Raw genomic sequence first — 27,594 nt, 5'->3', positions numbered from 1 at the left:
CACACCTAATGGAGGAAGCCCTTTCATTTTATTGATTCCTTCCCAAAGACCATGATGAAAGGCCTGTAAGAAAGGCATAAATATTAACAGATTTCAAACTTCAGGTTGAAACCAATAAATAGTAATGCAGCTTTTTCGAGAAACATCAATAATTGAATAAAATGTTTCATAAAATAAAGATAATTGGCCAATTCCACACATTCTTGCTCCTTTGATATATATCACAAGTTTTAACATATTTTGACTTGTAATTATTCTGCAGTATGTAGTATCTTGGGTGAACTAGAGACTTATTTATTCCTAGTACAAATTCTATGAAACATAGTCATATGAGAATTGGTTTAAAAATGTACCACATTCATTATATTTGTAAGGTTTCTTGCTAGTATAAATTCGTTACCACATGCATTATATTTGTATGGTTTCTCTCTAGTGTGAATCTTCTGATGTTCCACAGTTTTGGTCATCAGGTAAAACACCTTAGCATGCACATTACTTTTCTGTGATTCTCATAGATGTATATACTGATGTCTAGAGCATTGTGAGGACTGAATAAAGCCTCTGCCATATACAATACATTTACATGGTTTCTCTTCAATACAGACTATCTGATGTCAGGTAATACTTGAACTTATGGCAAAGGTTTTGTCATACTCATTCCATCTGTAAGGTTTCTCTCCAGAATGAATTTTTTTGATATTCCCCAGTTATTGATCTTTAGGAAAAATCCTTGCCACACACATTACGTTTGTGTGGTTTCTCTCCAGGATGAATATTCTTACATCTAATGAGCAGTGAGCACCACTTCAAACATCTGCTGTATTCATTGCATTTATAAGTGTGAATTATTTGTTGAACCCTGAGTTTAGAGCCATGCTTAAAAGCTTTGCTACATTCAGTACATTTGTAAAGTTCTCTCCAGCATGAACTATCTGATGATTAGCAAGGTGTGAGCCCCTTGTAAAGGCTTTGCCACACTTAAGACATTTGTAAGGTTTCTCTCCAGAATGAATTCTTTGGTGAATCCTGAGGTCAGACCACTGCCTAAAGAACTTGCCACATTCAATACATTTGTATGGCTTCTCTCCGGTATGAATTTTCTCATGAAGCCTAAGATGTGAACACCTGCTAAAAGCCTTACCGCATTCATTACATTTGTAAGGTCTCTCACCAGTATGGATTACCTGATGTTTAGTTAGGCTTGAAAGCACACTAAAGGCTTTATCACATTCACTACATTTGTATGGTTTCTCTCCAGTATGAATTCTCCGATGATTAACCAGGTGTGAATTTTGACTGAAGACCTTGCCACATACATCACATTTATAAGGCTTCTCTCCAGTATGAACTCTACGATGACTTTCCAGGTGTGAATTTTGACTGAAGACCTTACCACACACATCACATTCATACGGTTTCTCTCCAGTATGGATTATCTGATGTGTAGTGAGGTGTGATCCCTGAGTAAAGGCTTTGCCACACTCATCACATTTGTAAGGTTTCTTTCCAGCATGAATTCTTTGGTGAATACTGATGTCAGACCCCTGCCTAAAGGACTTGCCACATTCAATACATTTCTATGGCTTCTCTCCAGTATGAATTCTATCATGATGTCTAAGATGGGATCGCTTGATAAAGGCCTTGCCACACTCATTACATTTGTAAGGTTTTTCTCCAGTATGGGTTACCTGATGGCAAGTTAGGCTTGAACGCACACTAAAGGCTTTGCCACATTCATTACATTTGTAAGGCTTCTCTCCAGTATGAATTCTCTGATGACTTGAAAGGTGTGAGTTTTGGCTGAAGACTTTGCCACATATATCACATTCATACGGTTTCTCTCCAGTATGGATTATCTGATGTTTACTGAGGTGTGAGCCCTGCGTAAAGGCTTTGCCACACTCTTCACATTTGTAAGGTTTCTCTCCAGCATGAATTCTTTGGTGAATCCTGATGTCAGACCATTGCCTAAAGGACTTGCCACATTCAATACATTTGTATGGCTTCTCTCCAGTATGAATACTCTCATGATGTTTAAGTTGTGAACACCTGATAAAAGTCTTTCCACACTCATTACATTTATAAGGTTTCTCTCCAGTATGGATTACTTGATGGTTAGTTAGGCTTGAACACACAATAAAGGCTTTGCCACACTCACTACATTTGTATGGTTTCTCTCCTGTGTGAGTTCTCTGATGGTCCACCAGACTAGAATTTTGGATAAACGTTTTACCACATTCATTACATTTGTGTGGTTTCTCTCCAGTATGAATTCTGTGATGATTTTCAAGGGGAGAACTCTGACTGAAGACCTTGCCACATTCATCACATCTGTATGGTTTCTCTCCAGTATGAATTCTACGATGACTTGCTAGGTTTGAATTTTGACTGGAAGACCTTGCCACATACATCACATTTATATGGTTTCTTTCCAGTATGAATTGTCTGATGTCTAGTGAGGTGGGAGCTCCAATTAAAGGCCTTGCCACACTCATTACATTTGTAAGGTTTTTCCCTAATGTGTGCTTTCTGATCTTCTGTAAGTAATGAAGAATGCATAAAATTATTTCCAAATACATTTTCTAATTAGTATTAGTGTTGACACTAATAGGAATTGTTAGAAGTGGTGAAACTGAGGAACCATTCTTGATAGACTTTTCAACTTGATTACATACATAAATTTTCATTTCATTTTGAAATTTCTGCATTTCAGCCAGATGTGACTGTAAGATTGATTCAAGCTGATTTTCAACAGGCTTATTTTTAACATTCTTTCTATCATGTTGATCTCTTCTACCAGTGAAGTTTTCTTTTTGAGTTATAGGTACTTCTTTGTAATTCCTTTCACCATCTCTCCATTGACATTCAGAGTCATGCATATTTTCCTGGATTTCTCTGAAGTAAAAATCTTCAATGTCATGAATTTCATGTCTTTCCAACATCACTGTTTGGAATGTTTCTCTTGAGCTATTGTTCTCTTGTGGTGATAATTCCTTGATCACATCTGTAAGAGAGATGTCTACAAGATATAAAAGAATATAGGTTTCTTATTAGCTACAGTTGGTAAATCAATATTTCATACTGGAAAACATATTATACCAAAAATAATACTTTTACAGAACAGAGTTATACAATTTTCAACCGTGATCTTCAAATTTTTAGGAACACAAAAGGAACAAGATTCTTAATGAAGAAAGAGTGATTATATGTAATTCAAATCAATTTTAGGTAAGTGTAGTTTCAAACAACCTATGACCCAAATACTTATGTTGTACAAATATATGTTAGCCTTGAAAAAAAAAATGGTATCTTCCCACCATGACCCAAGCATATACCAATTAGCAGTAAATACATGGCTGTCTACTAATTGAAGAGAAACATATTATATTTTAACTTTATATTTTATTTATATATTTAATTAATTTATATAAAATATTTATATTTTAACTATATAACTATATATTAAAACACATTTTAACTTCATATTGTATACAAATAATGCTAAAGAACAGCATGATATATTATAGTGGTAAATAATCCAAAATAAACTTACCTAATGAATAATCTAAATAAACAGCAATTTAAAATTGCAAAACAATAATAGCACTGGGAAACTGAGGAAAAAATTAATAAAATAATGTTATAAAAATATAATATTTTCTTGAATATCTATTATAAAGCTATTTATACTCATGCATGCAGAATAGGCATTTCACATCATTAACAAGTGGTGCATGTCAGTTATACTGAAAAATGAGAAAGACCTTCATTTGTAAATCATGACAATTAATAAGACATTCTAGTAACTCATGATAAAACAGAAAGTAAGTAATATGTAATCACAATTATAAAAATGTATAGTCTCTGGAATTCTGAACAATTCCCTCTTAAGAATAAATAAAAGGCTTCTATTCTAGAAAGAACACACAATATGAGAACTGGCAAATACGTTCACATCGCTGACTTCTGAAATCTCAAGTCAAGTAAATACATAACATTATGCAGAATAAGAATTGGAAAATTAAGTCAGAAATCATAATTATTATGTCTTCAAGTCGACAGTTATGTAATAGCCAATCAATCAGAGCAACACCCTATCTATGCAGAACCCTTTAATTATCCATTTCACTGGCCACAAAACACATGTGATATTGAGTTTGTACTTTGAACATTTATTAACTAATGTCAGAGACAACTCTACCAGAAAAAATTCACAAAATAAAAACATGCAAGATATAATACAGGCAAAGGACCATCTCATAATAAATAGGACACAAAATTGATATCTCTTATTAAACAAAAGTAACTTGAGTCTTTTACTTAAACCATGCAGTATTCTAAGCCACCTAAGTGTACTAACTTGTCAAAAAGACTTAAGGTAAATTACATTATTTTTCAAATAAGGACAGAAAACCCACAGAGTATATATCTAACCCAAATTTAAACCAAAAATAAGTGAGAGAAACAGGTTTTAAACTCGGTACTGCAAGCTCAGACAACACGTTCTTAAGCATAATTACCTCCCCAAGTAGTATAGATTACAACAGATAACAGCAAATACAAGAGCTGAGAAGGAAATATTTCAAAGGAGTTACAAGAACTGAGTTGTGTTGCTGTCTGTCAGTTCAGGGTACTGTAATAAAGGACCACAGACTAGATGGCTTAAACAACAAACATTTACCTCTCACGGTTTTAGAGGCTAGGAAGTCCAAGATCAAGGCACTGGCATATACTGATGTCCCACTTCCTGGTTGGTAGATTGCTATCATCTCACATGAGAGAAAACAGAGAGAAGTAATCTCTCTTGGGATTCTTGTATAGGCACCAATCCCATTCATGATGGCTCTGCCCTGATGACCTAATCACCTTCCAAAGACCCACCCACAAATACCATCACACTGGGGATTAGATTTTAACACATGAATTTTGGGGGGACACAAAAATTCATTCCATACCATTCTGCCCTTGGTCTCCCAAAGCTCATGTCATTCTTACAGGCCAAATATATTCATTCCTTTCCAACAGTTCCAGAAGTCTTAACTTTTTCCATCATCAACTCTAAAATCTAAAGTCCAAAGTCTCATCTAAATCAAATATGAGTGAGATGGAAGGTATAATTTACAAAGAGGCAAACTTCCTCTCTAGCTAAAAACTGTGAAACCAAGCAAGTTATATACTTTCAAAAATACAATCAGTAATGGGACTGGAATAGGATAGACATTCCCATTCCAAAACAGAGAAATAGAAAAGAAAAAAAATTGCCAGTTCCCAAGTAAGACCAGAACCTAATAGTGAAAACTGCTTAGACCTTAAGGCTCAAAAATAATCCTCTGTAGTTCAATGCTGAGCCTTCCAGGCTCACGGGGGTAGCAACATCACACCCACAGCTCAGCAGGATTGCCCCCAAAGCAGTTCTCTCTCTGCCTGGGTCTCACTCCCATAGCAGCTCTCTGCCTTGCCCAGTCTGGGGCTCTCCGAGGTGGCCCCATCCATGCCACAGTTGTCTGCTGATACTAAGAGGTTCACCCTGAGGGTTCCAGAATGTGACTCCACTGGGCATTGGTCCTGCCCTTGGAAATCAAGGGGGAGGCAATCCTGCCCCCTGGTCCCATGCACTCCGGGCTTCTGCTGGAATTGGCAGCCTGATGATTTCTGAATTGCCTTTGGGGTCCTTCTTCCCTCTTCTTAAAAAACAGGCCATGTTCAAAGCCAAATAATTTTATGGTCCAGTACAGCAGGGCAGAAGAAGTCGTAGTCTTCCTTTATTTTGTCCCATTTTCTAATCTCTTTAGTCCCTGTTGGCAGTGTTTGCTGGTCTGTTCCTAGTTTTCCTTAAGATTTGTTGATTATGTCCATTGTTCACATACATACTAATCTCCTTACCAAACCTTCGCTCAGACACACCCTTGGTGTTCTCTTCCAAACATGACCAGAGCTGTGAGGATGGGTTCACCATGGATCCCACTGGGTCCAGAAAGCGGGACTGCTACCCCAGAGGTCCTAGAGGGTAGAGTATGAAGCCAAAGAGATTATTCTCAAGCCTGAAAGTTTCACAGAGTTTGTCTTGCTAGGTTTTGGACTTGCTTGGGACCCCACACTCTTTCTTTCTTCCCTATTTCCCCATTCCCCTTGTGAAATGGGAATGTCTATGCTGTGTCTGTCCCCATGCGTATATTTTGAAAACACATAGTTTGGTTTCACACATTCACAACTGGAGTGTAATTCTACCTCAGGATAAACAGTACTTAGATTCTCTCTATGATTTAGATATTTAGATGAGACTTTAGTCTTTAAACTTTAGAGTTGGTGCTGGAATGAGTTAATAAGACTTTTGGGACTGTTGACATGGAATGAATATATTTGGCATGTGAGAATGACATGAATTTTGGGGGCCAAGGGTGAAATGCTATGGACTGAATGCGTCCCCCCAAAATTCATATATTGATATCTAATCCCCAATGTGATTTGTAGAAGGGTCTTTGGGAGGCAATTAGGTCATGAGGGTGGAGCCTTCATGAATGAGATTAGTGCTCTTAAGAGGCTAGAGAGCTAGCTCACACACTTTCTACTAGGTGAGGATACAATGAGCTGTCAGCTGTCTACAACTCTGAAGAGGGCCCTCACCAGAACCCAGTCATGCTGGCACCCTAATCTCAGACTTTCAGCCTCCAGAAATGTGAAAAATCAATTTACGTTGTTTATAAGCCATGCAGTCTATGGTACTTTGTTACAGCAGCGTGAACAAACTGAGACCCCATAGTCTCCAGCAATTCTACTTCTAGGTATAAATTCAAAAGAACAGGAAAGGAGATTTCAAAGAGATATTTGCATACCCATGTTCACAGCAGCATCATACACAACAGCCAATAAGGGGAAACAACCAAGATGTCCACTGATGAATGGATGCATAAAGAATATGTGGTAAACATATATACAATGAAAAATTATTCAGCCTTAAAAAACAAGGAAATCTTGACATATGCAACAACATGCATGAGAACCGTGAGGACATTACACTAAGAGAAATAAGCCAGCCATAAACAGACAAATGGTATGTGATTCTACTTATATGAGGTATCTAAAAGAGTCAAATTCATACAAACAGAAAGTAGAATGATAGTTGCCGGCAGCTGGGGAGAGAGAGAGAGATGGGGCAAAAGTGAGTTTCAATATTCATGGTGGGCTGGCCAGTTAGCTTAGTTGGTTAGAGAGCTATGTTATAACACCAAGGTCAAGAGTTCAGATCCCTATACCAGCCAGCCACCAAAAAACAAACAAAAAAACTCATGCTAATCAACTGAATCTATATTAAAACAACAAAAATAAGATATTATTTTAACTCTGCTAAGTTCATACAAAGTAAAATACTATAAAAGTTACATGACAAAATTAAAAAAGAGAAATGTGTTTGGGGTAGTAGTACTATATGTATTAGTAGACAGCTGTTACTATGAATATAATTTTTTTTTTAGTTTTTTTCCTTCTAATTTTTTGCTTTTTTGTGAATAAATACAAATTAATGTGCACATATCCAAAATTAGTAAATCCGACTTCATAATTATCACCAGGAGAACACAAGTAACCTAATGGAGAAAACAAGGAATGACCCACACTGGGGAGTGGCTTATACTGAAGGGCACTATTAGAGGCAGCAAAGTGCAGACACATTTCCTGGCAGTGGTGTGCAGACCCACAGAGGGGGTCACCAGCAACATAAGCAGCAAATAGAGCCAGAGAACAAGAAGACAGCAGCAGGAGGTGGGTTCACAGAGACCAGGTGAACGTTACAGGAAATTCAGATGGAAAAAAAAAAGATGTTAACTGAAGAATGTAACTTCTAGAACTTCAAAAATTTTTCAGAAAATACAGGGGGTATAAACAACAGAAGTCCATGAAGTGCAAGAAATGGGCTAAGCTTCCTATAAAATACTGAGATATTTCAATATTAATTTAGTATATACCAAGATGAATGTGATGATTCTAGACAAGGAGAATAATTTATACAACACAGCATTTAGAGGAAATATAAAAACCCAGTGAAATTTAAACAAAACCCAACATATTATGATTAGACAACTAAAAACATACTATACAAAAAGCAATGTTATCTTCTATAATATAAATTATATCAAATCAATTTAATGGTATTTCTGGGATTAAGACAGTGACAATAAAAAAAAGTATATTTCTCAATGTATTGAAAACTAATTTACAAACTGCAATAAATTTTATTGACAAAAGTACACTTTAATAGTAGGTACTAAGTCAGGTAAAACAGAAGTAAAAAAAATAATTGACTATATTTTTAAAAATATTCTGGAGTTTATGTAGGTTTTAGGGAAACTGTGCTGAGCCATACACTCAACACTAAAGAAAAAAATCTTGTAAAATATATAAAACAATATCCATTCCCCCAATACAATGCCCTACACATTGCAGACATAAAACAAATACTGAAAGTCTCATTAAAAACATGAAACTTTTGATCAATTAAACAAACAAGTACATTTACAATACATAGAAATGCACAAGATGAAAGGAGCAGTGACATTAAACAAATTACTATAGACTTAAAAAAGGTAGATATCATTCCACTTCATAAGCTCCTTCATTAAGATGCCTGACAACTGCATTTGTTGAAGGAGAATAAACAATGGCACGCAAAGAGGATGAACAAGACGGCATGAACAACAGTTTGGTCAACACCCTCATAAATATGAGGTTGTGAACTTGGACAATGTTCTAAGATAAATTCCCACGCCATTTATTGCTGGCTCAAAGGAGATGATCATTGGTATATTTGATCAACACTGTCACAATGCCCTTGAGAGCCACTTTTGTAAAGCTCCTTAATAACCAAAAAGAAAACTGAAAACACTTATCAGTTGGATCTCATGACGCTTTCTATCTCACATTCTGGGTCTCCTGACCACTTTACTCAGTATCTTCAAGTGGCAGTTTTGCATGTGGTAGGATGATATTGTAACATATTTATCAAAGTGTTGCCTTTCAAGAAATTTTTGTCACCAAGTAAATCACTCCATGGGAGACTCTACCAGAAGTTGTCTTTAACTTAAAGGTGGGTCATCACAGCAGAAAAAATTGGATGAAATTTCAGATCCCTGGAATGTGTAATTTCAGAAGCAAGTTTCAAAGGCAAAATGACAGAAACGTAAGAGAATATGAAATCAGCAAGGATTTTCTATATTCACAGAGTAGTAAGAGTAGTGGGAGAGAAAAATACAAAATGTAGTCAGATTTTGTAGGATCTTGTGCTCTTTCCACAGACCTCACGTAGAAATTGGGATGAAAGAGAGGATCTCTCTGTACACTGCCATTGCAGTTCTGGTAAGTAACAATCTCAGAAGATCCAACCAACTTTCCTGTTACACACAGCTGAGAAGTGTGGTAAACAGAATGGAGGAAATGGCTCAGGGATATCAACAGGCAGAGAGGACTTGAGACAGCTCCATTCAGTTGCTGGGGCCCCAAAAGCAAAGAAAAAGTAACCAGTATTTCCCATCTCCTGATTAGGACTTCCAAGTACAGGAAATGGGGATGGAACCAGGAAAAGATCAGGGGTCAGAACTATGGCGGCCTCAGCTCTCATCTATGTGAACTGAGAGATAAGCATCAGATGGAATCCAGTACAGAAGGAGAGACCCTGGGAGAAAGAGACCCATTTGAAACAGCAGTTGTGCTGCCACTCAGAGTCAAGGAACCAAACAGTTCGCAGAAGCCAGATGACAGAGTGCTGTCCATCACCATGAAGACTTCACCTTTGTCTCTGAACTGCAGCACCCAAGGAGGGTTAAAGGATAAAAGTTTACAAACCTGAAGAACACAGTGGTAAGCTGGGGCAGAGAAAGACTTCCTCTGAGAGTCCACAGGAAAAAAAACATTTGTATTCCCATAGAACTCTTCAATTTGGGAACAGCTACCCAAACGCTACTTAATGGTGCAGCTTCTTCTCTGCCCATCAGAGCTATGACCTATGTTCATACCTTTAATACATCCCCATCCATTTGGTGTTTTTGCTATTTTCACCTCATTCTCCAGTGTGGAGGTAATACACAGCTCAGAAAGAGAGATTCCTGTTATATATCTATTTCTCTTCCAAGAACTACTGCGTCACAAGCACAAGAGTAGAAACAGAAAATCGGATATTTTAAAATCTGCCATAGGGTTTTATTTATACTTAAGCTCTGAAACCACCAATGATATATCATGAAGGAGGCAGATCATCTGAAGAAAGGGGATAGTTAAGCAAGTCCAGATGCATCATTATGAAGCTTTTCGTTTGAGTCAACAGAGCTTCAATTTCAGTCAAGCAAAGCAGGCCTCTGAAGAGGCACGCAAGGGAAAATACAAAGACACACTACGGCAGATTCCCAAATTGTGGAGAGAAGTTATCCTCACCCAAGGAGACCAGGTTCCTGTAGTTCTCCAACATCACATCCCTGTATAAAGCCCTCTGAGTGGTGTCCAGGCATTTCCACTCCTCCTGAGAGAATTCTATGGACACATCCCTGAAAGTCAAAGGACTCTGAAAAGAAAAAACACATTTCACCAAGGGGCCATGGGGAGATTTATCATCTTCATACAAAATGACAAAAGGAGACAGATACAATGATCAATTCAGTTTGTGTTCTGCCAGATACACATAAAGATATTTTTAAGCAAATTATGTCTCTAATTTCATTTTATTATACTTTTCCAGAGGATGTTATGATATACTCTAAATCCATGTGGATTTCTCATTTTCATTGACAAACCAAGGAATACACAAATAAAACATTAACACAGGGTTATCTTTATAGTGTCAGATAATATGTTCAATACACCAAGTAATACTTGGCATTTAGATGAGCTAGAGCACGAGTGATGTCTCCAAAGATGACAAAGTCTACAATGGCTTTAAACAAAGGTCAGAACCTAAAAACTGTGATAATGACAGCAACAGCAGTGACTAAAGGCTGAAAACACTTCCCACATGCTAGGAATTATTTTAAATGATTTCCATTACTAATTCATATAACAACATGAGAGAAAGATCTGTTCCCATCTTACTAGTAGAAAACTGTCACAGACACTCTTAAGAAACAAATCTTAGGGGCCGGCCTGGTGGCACACTGCTATAGTGCGCCGCTTGGGAAGCGTGGTGGCGCTCCCGCCGAGGGTTCGGATCCCACATACAGACCGGCCGCTCACTGGCTGAGCGAGGGGCGGGAGCAACGCCAAGGGTTGCGATCCCGTGGCCGGTCCCGGTCCGGTACGGGCGTGACACTGAGGGTTGCGATCCGTTGCCGGTCACAAAAAAAGACAAAAAGGAAAAAAAAAAAGAAACAAATCTTAGGTCAAACAGTTAAAAACAACAGAGCAAGCACCTGGATCCAGGCAGTAAAGCTTTAGAACTGAACCTAAAGAATCAGTTAAGTAACACCTACAGCATCAAAAGTTCTTTGACAGAGTTTCCTAACTAATAAAACTTGAAACAAATTCAAGGCTAACAACATAGAACTGCATAAAAGTTCATTATACATGCACACACATAAGTATTCTCACTATAGTTTAACTTATTAATGTGACAGTGTGGAAAAAATAAGGCCATGGAAAATATTTAAGATTTAACATCAACAGTTAAAGAATACAAAAATTATTTATGAAATGATAATGTTTCTTATATAAAAGCCATGGGCTTGTGCATCCATGCACTCATGCACACACATACACAGACACCTAAATGAACAAATATAAGACGAGATGCTTCTTAATGACATATCTTTTGAATGACTTTTTTCATTATAATTTTACCTCATGCACATTTCACCATTCTGGGGACAATAAAATGTATAAATTATACTTAGTCAATATACTATATTAGGCTAGTAAAAGAATGGTACAAATATGGGAAAAAAACATAGAAAAATCCAATCTCTATGAAATAGAAATATTCAAACTATAAATATAATTTTTTTTTTTGTCTTTTCGTGACCGGTAAGGGGATCGCAACCCTTGGTGTGGTGTCACCCACACTGCGCTCAGCCAGTGAGTGCACTGGCCATTCCTATATAGGATCCGAACCCGCAGCAGGAGCGTCGCTGCGCTCCTAGCGCCACACTCTCCCGAGTGCGCCACGGGCTCGGCCCTATAAATATAATTTTATCCATTTAAATTTAAATATTTAAAAATTTTAAAAAGCCAAATAGAGTTTATTTGTTTATTCTACTAATAAAACTCATTCAAGATTAGACAATTTATTTACCATTATCCATTAATTTAACAGGCTAAGATAGAAAATAAACTATCACAGTAGTAGGTACTTGAAGAAATTACTGGATAATTAAAAATCATGATAAAAACAATTGAGGGAGACAGGAAATCTGTCATTAACCAAGAACATTTTATCAAATATCATGATCAACAATAAACATAGATGTAATTCCTTTAAAGTTAAAGAAAGAGGGTCAGCCAGGGCTCCTACCATTCACCACTGCACAGGATGCCTTAGTAAGGATCAGTAGAAGAGGGAAAAAAAAGAAAAAAGGAGAGAGAAAAAGAGTCAAAGAGCTGGAGCTGTTGATATTCAGAGATGACATGACTGCAACCTAGAAAAAGAATGCCACTTAACTATAAGAACTAATAACATACTAAAAACTATATTCCTTCTTTAGTAGCACTAAAACACACACACACACACACACATGAATTAGAAGGCATTTCACTTAACAAATATACCATGGCACCTATTTACAAGATATTTCAAGACCTATGTGAAGAAATTATAAAACTGAAGGAGTGATGTCAGCAAGATAGCAAAATAGGAAGATCCGGACCTTCCATTTGGCACCTAGACACAGATTTAACAATACATGGAACTGCCTTTGTAAGAAATCCAGAAACCTGTTAAGAAATTACCTCATGGGCCGAGCCCATGGCGCACTCGGGAGAGTGCGGTGCTGGGAGCGCAGTGCTCCCGCCGCGGGTTCGGATCCTATATAGGGATGACCAGTGCGCTCACAGCACTCACTGGCTGAGCGCGGTGCAGCCAGTCTCAAAAAAGGACAAAAAAAAAAAAAAAGTTACCTCATGCTCTTTTCATGCCAAGGAAGCATGAAGTCACCTTCAAAACCAGGTAGAAAATTATGTGGTATTCACTCACTAGAGTCCTTGCCCCAGGGATGCAAAATGGTAATGACTGGGAGGAAAATTCCACCTCCCAACTTATCCCTGGGGAGGAAAGGAATAGAAGGTCTCTCCAATGTTCTGTCTTTTCAGGGAGCTGCCTCAAGGGCTGGTTCCTGTCTTGCCTGAATGCAAGCACTGAAAGAAACAAGGAACCAGGTGGGGGCCACTGAGAACAAAGATGATCAACAAAAACCAGTGTCAGCAGTAACACATACAGACACTAGGTAGAAATACAGTACCATGGCTAACAAGAGCACCAGATAGGCTGCAGTACTGCAGACAGACGAAAAGGAGTATCTGTGTACAAACAGACAAACATCTTCAATTACTAGATTACAAGCAAAAGCCAGAGAGGACACATCCCAAAAAAGGCTTGAGAGGTATCCAGAATCTCTAGTCAGGCTAACTGGAGAAAGACCTTAGTGACCAAAGGAACACAGCAAAGACTGGGAAGAGTGGCTGATTTTTCAAATGCTGAGGTCCTAGCAGATGACTACAAGACATACAAAGAGAAAGAGAAACATGGGTCATATAAAAGAACAAATTAAATACCTAGAAACTGACCCTGAAGAAATGAAGGAATATGAATAACCACAAAAGAATTAAAAATAATCACCATAAAGATGCTCAATGAATTAAAAGAGAGCACAAATAGACAACTTGGTGAAATTACAAAAACTAAGTATAAACAAAATGAGAATATCAGCAAAGAAATAGAAATTATAAAGAGAAACTGTATTAGTCTGTTTTCTGCTGCTTATAACATAATACCTGATACAGGGTAATTAATAAAGAAAATAAATTTATTTCTTACAGTTTTAGAGTCTGAGAAGTCCAAGGTCAAGGGGGTACATCTGATGAGGGCTTTCTTACCGTTGGAGACTCTCAGCAGAGTACTGAGGTAGTGTGGGGTATCACATGACAAAAGGGGCAAAAGCATGTTAACATGCTCACTTGCTCTTCTTATAAAACCACAAGTCCACATCCATGATAACCTATTTATCCATTAACACATTAATCCATTCATGGATTAATCCATTCGCCCTTACAATTCAATCACCTTCCAAAGGTCCCACCTTTTAAACCCATATTTGGATCTCCCACCCTCTTGATGGAGATCAAGCTTCAGTATGAGTGGGGGGGGGGGAGGCAAACTATAGCAGGAACTAAACAAATTCTGGAGCTAAAACATACAATAACTAAATTTAAAAATTCATTGGAGGGGTTCAACAGCAGACGTGAGAAGGCAGAAGAATCAGCAAAGTCAAAGATAGGACTTTCGATATTTACAAAGAGGAGGTGCAAAAAGGAAAAACATGAAGAAAAATTAAGAGCATAAGGGACTCATGGGACACCACTAAGCATAACATCATATACATTATGAGAGTCTCAGAAAGGGAAGAAAAAGAGAAAGGGGCAGAGAGTCTATTTGAAGAAATAATGGCAAAAAATTTCCCAAATCTGAGGAAAGAGATAAACATACTAATTTAGGAAGCTTAAAGAAATCCAACTAAGATAAATCTAAGAGACTTATATGTAAATATCATAATCAAACCATCAAAAGTCAGATATAAAGAAAGTGTGGATAACATCAAGAGAAAAGTGACACATCATATAAGAAGGCGCTCCTATCAGATTATCAGCAAATTTCTCAGCAGAAATTTTGGAAGCTAAAATGGAGTGGGATTAAAGAAAAAAAACTGTCAACCAAAAATACTATACCTAGCAAAACTGTCCTTCAAAAAAGGAGAAATTAAGACTGTCTCAGATAAACAAACGCTGACAGAGTAGATAACTGCAACACCTGCCCTACAATAAATGCTGTAGGTAGTCCTTCAAGTTGAGGCAAAAGGACGATAAACAACAACACAAAATTATATTAAAACATAAAACTCCTGGATACACTTAAATATACAGACAAATACAGAATGCTGTAGTATTACGTCAATGTGTAAATTGTTTTTATATTTCATGTTAAATTTTAAAAATGAAAGCATAGAAAGTAATAATAAATCTATGTTAATATATACAAAACACAAAAAGAGGTCACATGTGTCATCGATAACATAAAGAGGGTTATAACACCAAGGCTAAGGGTTTAGATCTCCTTACCAGCCAGCAGCAAAAAAAAAAAAAAAAAAAAAGTCATACAGTGGGGAGACAAAAGATGTAAAGGAGTACATTTTATATATATATGGTCAATTTAACATGTCAATCTGTTTAAAACACATTGTTACAATATATATCTTATGTATTTACAATTGTAACCACAAAGAAAATATAGAATATACACAAAGGCAAATAAGAAAGTAATCAAAACATGTCATGACAAAAAGAAAAAAAAATCAATGAAAGAAGGTAGCAAGGGAATTTAGGAGGGACAAAAAAAACTACAGACATTCACAACAGAATTAACAAAATGAAAATATTAAGTCTTTCCCAATCAGTAGTTCTTTAAACATAAATGGATTTAACAGCCCAATTAAAAGATATACATTGGTTGAATGGATTTTAAAAAGTTACAACTGTACCTTGTCTACAAGAGACTCACATTAGATCTATAGACACTCATAGGGTAAAAGTGAAAGGATAGAAAAAGATATTCCAAGTGAACAGGAACTTAAAGAGAATAGGGGTGTGGCTGTATTATACAGACAAATAGACTTTAAGAAAAACGTTTCACAAGAGACAAAGAAGAACATCATATAATGATAAAAGGGTCAATTCACCAGCAAATAAAAACATATATGTAACTAACATTAAAACTCCCAAATATATGAAACAAATATTGCCAGAAATGAAGAAAGATACATATAGCAGCACAATAATAGTATGAGACTTACATACCCAACTCTTACTTATAAATAAAACAACCAAGCAGAATATCAACAGGAACACACAGGACTTAAACAACACTGTAGACCACTTGGAACTAAGAGATGTATACAGAACACTCTATCCAACAACAACAGAATGCACATTCTTCTCAAGCGTACAGAGAACATTCTCCACACTAGACCACATATTAGGTGACAAAACAAATTTTAACAAATTTAAGAAGACTGAAATCATACAAAGTATTTTCTCCAAGTAAAATGGAATGAAACTAGAAATAAAAAGCAGAAGGAAAACAGAAAATCCACAAAAGTGTGGGAATTGAACTCACTCTTGAAAAACCACTGGTTCAAAGAAACAATCACAACACAATTTTTAAAATATCTGGAGACAAATAAAAATGAAAACACAAGAGTATTATTTTGTTTCTTTTGCTTATAACAATAACTAAAACTGGGTAATGTATAAAGAAAATGAAATGTATTTTATACAGTTTCAGAGGCTGGGAAGTCCAAAATTCAGGAGACACATCTGGTGGGATGACTCTCTGCAGCAACTCAGAGTATCACATGGCAAGAATCACAAGAGCTCTCTCATGTGCGTCTTGTAAAGCCACCAGTCCACACCCATGATAACTCATTACTCTATGAATGTATTAATCCACTCACAAGGGCAAAGTCCTCATGATCTAATCACCTCTCAAATGCTCCACCTTTCAAATACTGCAATCAGACTTTCCACCCTCTTACCACTGTTACAGTGGGGACTGCATTTCCAACACATGAACTTTTCAAGGATACATTTGACCACAGCACACAGCCTACCAAAACTTACAGGATGCAGTGAAAGCAGTACTAAGGGGAAAGTTTATAGGAGTAAACACTTACATTTAAAAAGAAGAAAGATCTCAAATGAACAACCTAACTTTACACTTTAAGGAAGTAGAAAAGAAGAACAAATGAACCACAGAGAAGAAGAAAACAAACAATAGATACTGGAGCCCATAAAAATGGAAGAGTTTGAAAAATGACAGAAAAAACAACGAAACCAAGCAATGGTTTTTGAAAAAGATCAACAAAATTGACAAAAGTTTAGCTAGACTAATTAAGAAAAAGAAAAGACTCAAATAACTGAAATTAGACATGAAACAAAACAATACAACTGATGTCCTCCAAATAAAAGGATTATAAGAGATTACTATGAACAGTTATATGCCAACAAACTAGATGGATAACCTATAAGAAATGGATGAATTCCTAGAAAACTACAACCTATCAAGACCTAATCATGAAGAAATAAAAAAAAAAAAATAGATCTATAACAAGTAGTGAGATGGAAGCAGATGATCAAAATTTCCAAGAAAGAAAAGTCCAGGGCCAGGGAGCTTCAGTGGAGAATTCTCCCAAACCTTTAAGAAGAATTAACAACTGTCTTCAAATTCTTCCAAAGAATTAAACTTCTGGACTTACTCTATTGGGCCAGCATTACTCTAATACCAAACCAAGACAAAGACACTACAAGAAAAGAAAACTAGAGACTAATATCCCTGATGAATATCGATGCAAAATTTTTCAACAAAATACAGCAAATCAAATTCGACAGCACATTAGAAAAATTATACACCACAATGAGGCAGAATTTATTCCTGGAATGCAAGAACGGTTCAATATATGAAAATCAATCACAGCCACACACTACATTAACATAATGAAGGACAAAAACCACATGATCATCTAAATTGCATGCAGAAAACGCATTAGACAAAAGTCAACAACATTTCATGATAAAAACACTCAACAAAACTAGGAAAAAGAAATAAAAGACACCTAAATTGGAAAAGATGTAAAATGATCTCTATTTGCAGATAACATAATCTTATATGTAGAAAACCATAAGGATTGCACACACATAAAACACGTTACAATGCATAAAAAAATTCAGCAAAGTTGCAGAACACAAAATCAGAACACAAAAATCTGTTGCATTTCTATACACTAAAGATCTAAAACCTGAAAAAGAAAACAATCCCAGTTACTACAGCATCAAAAAGATAAAATACTTAGAAATAAACTTAACTGAAGAAATAAAAGACATACACTGAAAACAAGGAAAGATTGCTTCAAAGATACAAATAAACGGACATCCAATCTCATGGATTGGATGACTTACAATTGTTAAAATGTGCATACCACCCATACTAATCTACAGATTCAATGCAATCCCTATCAAAATCCCATTGCATTTTTTGCAGAAAGAGAATAAACATTCAAAATTCATATAGAATTTCAAGGGACTCCAAATACGCAAATAAACATCTTGAAAAAGAAGAATAAAGTTGAAGGTGTCAAACTTCCTCATTTAGAAACATACTGGAAAAACTATATATACAAGATGGCACATTACTGGAATAAAGAGATAGATATAGACCTACAACACAGAAATGAGAATTCAGAAATAAATTCTCATGTATACATTGTTCCCCTTAGCCACGGTTTTGAGTTTCAGTTTCAGTTACCTGAGGTCAACCGTGACCCAAAAATATTAAATGAAAAATTTCAGAAATAAACAATTCATAAATTTTACATTGTGCATTGCTCTGAGTAGTGTGATGAAATCTCATGCCACCCTATTCCATCCTGCCTGAGATATAAATTATCCCTTTACCCAGAATATAGTACAATAAAATATTTTGAGAGAGCCCACATTCACATAACTTTTATTACATGTTGTCATAATTGTTCTATTTTATTATTAATTATTGTTAATATCTTACTGTGCCTAATTTATAAATTAAATGTTATAGGTATGTATGTACAGAAAAAAATACAGTATACATAGGATTTGATACTATTCACAGTTTCAGGCATCCATTGGGGGTCTTGGAACATATCCCCCACAAATAACAGGAGACTACTATATAGCCAAATGATATTCAACAAAAGTGACAAGACTCCACAATGGGAAAAGGACAGTGTCATCAAGAAATGATGATGGGAAAACCAGATACCCACATACTAATGAATGAAGTTGGAAGCTTAAATTCTACCATTTACCAAAAATTAACTCAAAATCAATTAAAACCCTGAACTTAAGACCTAAAACTATAAAACTTCTATAAGAAAGTATAGGAGAAAATCTTCATGACATTGGATTTGGCAATAATTTCTTGGACCCCAAAAGTACAGGCAAGAAAAGCAAAAATACGCAAATAAGACAACATCAAACATAAAAAGTCTGTGCATCAAAAGAAACAGACAACAGAGTGAAAAGGCAACCTCCCAGAGATGGATGTGCTGAGAATAATTCACAGAATCTGCTGCTTTTAGAATTTAGGTTGATTTCATATTTTAAAGTCAATGATAAAATGTCCATGGATGCATGACTGGATAAGGAAATTGTGGTATATATACACAATGGAATACTACTCAACCATAAAAAATAATGAAATCCTACCACTTGCAGTAACATGGATGAGCCTGGAGAAAATTATTCTAAGTGAAACAACCCAGGTACAGAAAGGGAAATATTGCATGTTCTCACTCATAACCAGGAACTGAATTCATAAATAAACAAATGAACAATAAAGAGAGACAGAGAGAAAGAAAGAAAGAAACATCACAGTAATACATTGAACTTTTAGAAAACTAGAGGTGGAAAAGGGGAGGGGAGGGGGAGAAGGAGGGGGCCTGAGAAATTGGTCAATGGACACAAAGAATGATTGTGTATTGTAATGATGAATAAGCTAACTATACTGATCTAACCACCACACACTCTACACAATTACTGAAAATCAATGTTGTACCCCACATGTATGTATAATTAAATAAATAAATAAATAATAGCAAAAAATATCAATGATAAAAAATTTAAAATAAAATAAAATCGATGATAGAATAAAACATACTCCATCACTAATATCTATTTCTGAACTTTCCATTCCATTCCAAATAATTTTGGAGCCAAAAACACTGACTTATCTTTGAATGTATTATAAAATCAGACAAACACAATTCTACCTTATCAGTCTACTTTTCCAGAATTCACCAGGTATTTGTGCACATTAAGATGACTTCCATGCACAGCTTATCTAACCCTGGTCTACAGAGAGCTGACAGTGCACCCAGCTGTGGCCCCTAAACACTCCCTGCTACCACGGGACCACCACCCTTTTACTAATCTTTCTGGGTGTGAAGCATTTCCTGAGAGCATGCCCCAGGGAGCCTCTTCACAAGTTCCATGTTACTCAGTCACAATGGGATGGAATCTAAGTGGAGATGAGGGAGACTGAGAGAAGACATAGGTGAGTGTGAGCAACCATGTCAAAAAGGATAATTCAGAATAAAAAAAAGATTAGCAAGTTCAAACAAAGTCATTTCAGGAAGTAAGGGGAGACAGAACAATCAATTGAGTCTGACATTACCTGAGAAAGAGACATTCCTGACTCCTCTTTCAGTCCTTTTTCTTCTCCTCTGGACTTCTTCCTCAGGCAACATGAGTCTTTAGAAGGCAATCTGAAATGCTGAAAATAAGCTATTCAGTGCTTAGAACCAATACACCCTCTTCCTGCACCACAACACAGGTAAGACCTCACCATGTGGAAAAGACGGTCCTCTGCTGCTCACTGCAGCAGGAAGATGCGGGGACAATAAACTCCTATACGAAACCAACAAGTGAGTCTTTTGACCCTTTGTTCACAAGTCTCTCCCTTCCTACAGAAGTCAATATGTATATAATGCAGCAGTGGACTGGTCCTTCCCTTCAAGTCACAGAGCCAGCTCTAACCAAGCTCTAAGCAGAGCATAGTTCCCCTCACCTCTCCATGGATCACAGGCTGATCTCGGCTCTCAGAAATGGAGGTCACAGAGCCTTGGTACTCAACGCTGGATACAGATTAGAATCCCATGGGGCATGTTAAATATTATCAAGGTTGGACCCCAATACTACTATATGAATGGGAACCTCTAATAAGGTGGCACAAAAGATGTATTTATAAAAGGTCGCAGGGTACTAATGTGAAGCCAGGGTTAAACACCACTCAGAGCGAGTGTGAAATCATAAGAAATATATATATATTGGTCTCTGCCCCTGGTTCCTGACACAGAGCTCCTAAAACCCTTGTAGAGAGGGGTGCCAGGAGAACCTATTATTCTAATATTTGGTCCTTAACCCTTGTTCCTGACACAGAGCACCTAAATCCCTTGAAATTTCCTGGGTGATAGGAGCATCTTTTGTTAATAATGAGGAAACGCTTCGTGGGCACCTAGATGGGGGCTGGTCACCAGAAAGACCAAGCCATGACGGGAAGTGTAGAACTTTCGGCTCCCCTCATTCCCCAGAGAGTTAAGGGATAGAAATAGAGTTAATCATCTATCATGCCTATGTGATGAAGCCTCCATAAAAATCCCTGAACTATAGAGTTAAGGGAGCTTTTTGGTTGATGAACATATCCAAATGCCAGAAGGGTGGTGCATCCCAAATCCATGGAGAAAGAAGCTCTTGAGCTAAGAACCATCGGGCTGTTCATCTATACCCTTTATCATATCATTTATAAATACAATAAACTGGTAAGTGTAAGCAAGTGTATCCCTAAGTTCTGTGAGCTGTCCTAACATATTAATCAAACACTAGGAGGGAGTCAGGGGAACCTTGATAAAAGCAGGTTGGCAAGAAGTATGGGTGACAACCAACCACTTGCTGTTGGCATCTGAAATGGGGTGCACTCTTGTACAACTGAGCCCTTAACCTGGAAGATCTGACTAACTCCAAGTATACAGTGTCAGAACTGAATCGAATTAAAAGATGCCCAGTTGTTGTCCCCTGGAGAACTGCTTGGTATGTAGGGAAAAAAACCCACACATTTGGTGTCAGAAGTGTTCTGTGTTTTGAGAATGTAGTAGGAGGAAACAGTTTGTTTTTTTCTATCTAACACGGGGCAAGCCCAGCACACCTCCCACCTTCTGGCTCTGCTCTCCCCTTGGGGCCTTACTGTCTCCAGTATCCAGACAGTGGAAGTTGAGGGAGCAGAGAAAAACATGCAGAATCAGCAATATGGACCACAGGAGGGGGTAAGGGTGTGCCTGGAATGTTAATGAGGGGCTGGGGATCACAAAAGTCTCCACTGATAAGGTGATATCAGAACAAAGACCCAGAGAAGAAAGGGTGCTTGTCACCTGCAGCTGAGGGGCCAGAGAGTTCTAGGCAGAGGACAGCCCCAGTGAAGACCATGCAGCAGGAGCAACCTTGACCCCAGGAAAAGAACAGAGGCCTGTGTGGCTGGAGCAGAGTGAGCGAGGACACAAGCAGGAGATGAAGTCAGAGGTACTGGGGGAAGCATGTCAGCCAGGGCTGAGGTCTTCAAACATTTCTCTCCCACACTTGAATAGAATTTTAAAAACCATGTATTCCCTTACCCGTTTAAGTAAGCATCTAATTGTTCCTTTATCTTAAAAATTAAAGCTGTTATAAATGAAATATCTAACATACTTTAAAAACATGCTAAGATGGTCACCTAAGCCCCAAAGGGTTGCCCTTGCCTGAGATGTGGAGGACTGCAAAGGGGACATGTTTTGGGAACTTCAGGATGTCACTTTTGGACATACGAATGTGGAGATACCTGTTAGATGTCCCAGCACAGATGCCCAGGAGACAACTGGACAGAGTATTCTTAGAGTTTAAGGAAGAGGTCTGCAGGGGAAATGGAGGCATTAGGTGCTGTCTAAAGCCATGAGATGAGATGACAAGGAAAGGCAGTAAGTGTAGACAGAGGTGAGAAGAGGTTCAAGGACTAAGCCATGTGACACTCCCACATTCAGAGAAAGGAGACTTCAGAAGACACCAGCAGAGAAAAGTGTGAAATGCTCATGGAGACAACAAGAAAACTAAAGTAAACAGATGTTTAAAGGTTAGTGGGATGTCCTCAGAGCCAAAAAAAAGAAGTTGGAGTGATCAGCTGTGCAACATGCTGCTAATAGGAGAAAAAATCTGAGTACAGGAAATTAACTATTAGACTTAGAAATGGGGAGGTCACTAAGACTGTGAAAAGAAAATATCAGTGGAATGGCAGGTGTGAAACCTTGACTGGACGGGTTTCAGCAAGAACTGGAGGCAAGAATTAAAGACACTGTAAACAAGTGGTTGGTGTATTGTGCTCTTCAATGGAGCATAGAGAGGGGTCCTTACTACAGGGGGAGATGTAATTAATATAGGATTTTTTATTTTAAAGACGAAAGACTAGGGCCGGCCCAGTGGCGCACTGGATAGTGCGCTGCTTGGGAAGCGCGGCGGCGCTCCCGTCCGAGGGTTCGGATCCCTTATACAGACCGGTTCCCGCTGACTGGCTGAGCGAGGTGCGGGAGCAACACTGAGGCTTGCGATCCCGTTGCCGGTCCCCGGTCCGGTACGGGGGCCACACTGAGGGTTGCGATCCGTTGCCGGACACGGAAAAAAGACAAAAAGACAAAAAAAAAAAAAAAGACGAAAGACTAGGGCCGGCCCAGTGGCGCACTGGATAGTGCGCTGCTTGGGAAGCGCGGCGGCGCTCCCGTCCGAGGGTTCGGATCCCTTATACAGACCGGTTCCCGCTGACTGGCTGAGCGAGGTGCGGGAGCAACACTGAGGCTTGCGATCCCGTTGCCGGTCCCCGGTCCGGTACGGGGGCCACACTGAGGGTTGCGATCCGTTGCCGGACACGGAAAAAAGACAAAAAGACAAAAAAAAAAAAAAAAAAAGACGAAAGACTAGAAGGGAAAAAAAGGCTTTATTGTGTGTGTGAGCACATGAGTTTTAATGGACAAATACCACCATCTGGGTACAGTGACCAAAATAATCCCCCTGGAGTAAAACTTGATGACACAGGTGAGGAAGGACACCATACCATACTGGGACTGTGAGAGGGGTGGCAAGTGGTGCACAATCGCAGGGTCAGCAACAGCCAGGGACAGGGAGAGAAAATTTCCAGTCAGTACTGAGTAGGGAACACAGGTCTGAGACAGGTGGCTGGCTGGCTGGAGAAGATCTCTACCCTTTGATTCCAGAGGCTCACTGGAGGAAGAACAAACCATGGTCTTTGACTGACAGAAAACATGAAAGAGGAAGAGTTGGACTTCTGAGGAGTGCCAGAGGAAAAGTGTGGAATAGACAAATAGGAGAATGAATGCAAGAGAAGCTGGGCCAGGAAGGTAAAGTAAAACGAGTCAATTTGGATATGTTTTCCTCCAGCTTTGATCAGCCACAAGGGGCAGGCACAGAGTAGGCAGACTTGAAAGTGATGATGATGTCAGATAGAAGCAAGGAAGTCAGGGGTATGTGGGGGAATGATTACATAAATCCTTCACTTTAGGTCATTTGACTTGCTGGACTATTAGTAAGTGAAAGCATTTATTTGTCTCCACCATTTAAAAATAATCTCAATATGGTGGGGAAGTATACTCCATTGGTTTGCAATTTCTATCCCCAGTACAAACAAACAAACAAAAAAGCCTGGCAGTCAGCAGTGAATAAATGAATGAATTAAAAGGACACAAGTGATACTAGTACACCTATGGCATGACATTCACTTTGGGGGAGTGATATGTGCAGGGGTCCTACTTGTCCTGCAATGGTCTTTATCATATTTGAGGGAGAGCTGACCAGGAGAAGATGAGGAGCAAAAGGGTTCTTCACCCAGACCATTGTCCTTGCACAACAGGTGAGAAGGGTAAGTTCAACCAGAAACTAAGGAGATAGGTAACCCATGGGGTAGCCTCCTGAGGCCAAGACCCAGTTTGGCAATAAAAGAAACTAAACCAGGCAGATAATGGAGAGGCCTCCAGGCTGCCCGGATCTCTAGAAAGAGAAAAGTCCTTGGAGTCTAAGATTTCTCACCTTGCAATAACATTGGCTTAAATTTCCACAGGCTCAAATCCTTGGATCTTGGCTGGGCATTGGGACTGTGCAAACAAAAAGCAGAACCACAGAAAGTGTGGGTCAAAACAGAACAGTAGAGAAGAAGATAGAAGACTTGACTGAAGGAGAGGAACAGACATACCACTCCTCTTCCTCAAGTTACCCACCCGCAAAAGCTCCAACTTTGCTATTCTAAAGAAGACAATGGGGAAAGAGAGAATTACATAGGTAGGGTGATTTTGTGTGTCATGTGGAAAGGCAAACTCCTTTCTCTAAATGTTAATCCCATTAGCTTACCCCTTCTATCCTACTAACTGCGGAGCACAGGGTCACTCAGAGAGCATGAACAGAGCTTTTCCTTTCTCCAGTTCCTAAGTCTCCCTAACATTACTGGGGCTGTATGTAACTTTCCAAACAGCATTCCCAGTTTTCTCCTCAAACTCCCTTGCCAGGACCTACTGGCCGCTCCTTGCAGAAGAAATACCTGACTTCTACATTTAGTTTAAGACATCTTGTCTCTCCACTCACCACCTGCTGTGTGTGTGTGTGTGTGTGTGTGTGTGTGTGTGTGTGTGTGTGTGTGTGGGGACAGGCAGGCAGAGGGCAGTAGAGAATAACTATCACCGTGGTGCTGTTTGTGCTCTGATTCTTGGAATGATCTCTCCTGAAGTCACAGGCCCTTACAGCCTGTCAAGCTGTGCACACAGACTCACCATCAGTAAGCCTTCCCCAATGAAAGTCATCCGCCATATGGACCTTCAACCTCATAGTTGCCGTTCCATACTCAGAAACTATTACAAACTCCAATGAGGTCCAACACACTCTCTAGACACCCCATAGTTATTCCTCCATCCTGCTATAAAATCTCACAAGACATTCCAAGCCCCAATAATTCATGCATTCATGATGTAATTACAGATCAATATACCCAAAGACCCAATGACCCCAGACATCACATTTTCATTCATAATGACCCACCCAAAACAATAGCACCTCCAAAATGTACTGATAAAAGAAAGATGTCTCCAATGGCACACATGCTTTAATGAGACTACAATATCTTCCAAGAAAACACCCCAAATTGTCATTTTTATCTTCCACAATGCATGTGAAACCTTCTTGACTTACAACCCAAAACCCCAAAGTACAAACGGTAATCCACAAAATGATGCCTGAGATTTTTGCTGTAATTCTTCTATGGATGCACAATGATTCTTGTACCAAAAGATTCCACACAACTCAGCGTGTGGAGTGGATGCTGTGGTGAACCTCCTGAATCCTCCCCATCAGGACCAAGGAACCCATCCTCCTGCTGCCAGAGCTCCCTGTGGACTCAGCTTAACTCTTGGTTTTAACTGCAATGCAAGATAATATTTCTCTCTGCCTAATTTCACTTCCTTCATTCATCTCTAGATGTGATCACAGGTTTCCTCAATTAAACCTGTGAAACTGTAAAATATATATTTAGTCTTCAGCCCTTTCCTGGCACAGAGCCATAAGACCCTTGAAATTTCTGGAGTGACAAGAGTGTCTTTTGTACACTAATAAGATAATTCAAGGATGGGGCCCTCAGATTACCTCAGGACAGGGGCTGGTCACCTGGGAAGACCAAGGCATGATTAAAAGGATGGGACTTTCGGCCCCACTCTCCAACCTCCTGAAGGGAAGAGGGGCTGAAGGTGAAGTTGATAACCAGTGGCCAGTGATTTAATCAATCATGTCTACATAATAAAGCCTCCATAAAAATCCAAGAGGACAGGGTTCAGATGAGCTTCTGGACAGCTGAACACATGTAAATTCCAAGAGAGTGGCATGCCTTTAGAGGGCATGGAAGCTTTGTGCTCCTTCCCACACCTTGCCCTATGCATCTCTTCCATCTTGCCATTCATTAGTATCCCTTAAAATACAGTTTGTAAACAAAAAAAGAAAAAGAAAAAAATATATGTTTTACAAAAACAAATTTTAAAAAGTTAAAAATAAAAGTAAAAAAATTCTTTAAAAAGATAAAATATCCTTTGTAATAAATAGATAAACATAAGTAAACTGTTTCGCTGACTTCTGAGAGCCCCAAAATAAATCCACACATTTACAGCCAACTGTTTCCAACAAAGTTGCCAAGAATATACGGTGGAGAAAGGAGAGCCTCTTCAATAAAAGGTGCTAGGGAAACTGGATGTCCACATGTAGAAGACTGTAACTAGACCCCTATCTCGCCGTACATAAAAATCAAGTTGAAAAGGAATAAAGACCTAATTTTAAGACCCGAAACTATGAAACTACTAAAAGAAAACACAGGAGAAACGCTACACAAAATGGGAGTGGGCAGCACTTCTTTGAACAAGACCACAAAGGCACAGGCAACTAAACCAAAAGTACACAAATGGTGGGCCGGCCCGGTGGCGCACTGGATAGTGCGCTGCTTGGGAAGCGCGGCAGCGCTCCCGTCCGAGGGTTCGGATCCCACGTACAGACCGGCTCCCGCTCACTGGCTGAGCGAGGCGCGGGAGCAACGCCGAGGCTTGCGATCCCGTTGCCGGTCCCCGGTCCGGTACGGGGGCAACACTGAGGGTTGCGATCCGTTGCCGGACACGGAAAAAAGACAAAAAAAAAAAAAAAAAAAAAAAAAAAAACAAAAGTACACAAATGGGACGACATCACACTAAAAAGCTTCTGCACAGCAAGGGACAC

The 27,594-nt window shown here is 38.5% G+C and overlaps 1 pseudogene; it reads right to left on the bottom strand.

Annotated features, from left to right (window-relative positions):
* Positions 1 to 614: 614 nt before the first annotated feature.
* LOC103593078 lies at positions 615 to 20,516 on the bottom strand (annotated as a pseudogene).
* Between the last annotated feature and the right edge of the window lie 7,078 nt (positions 20,517 to 27,594).

Source organism: Galeopterus variegatus, unplaced genomic scaffold (assembly GCF_000696425.1).
Source record: "Galeopterus variegatus unplaced genomic scaffold, G_variegatus-3.0.2 Scaffold1272, whole genome shotgun sequence".
Lineage (NCBI taxonomy): Eukaryota > Metazoa > Chordata > Mammalia > Dermoptera > Cynocephalidae > Galeopterus > Galeopterus variegatus.
Note: the sequence above shows the minus strand (reverse complement) of the source record. Positions and strands in the feature narration are given on the sequence as shown.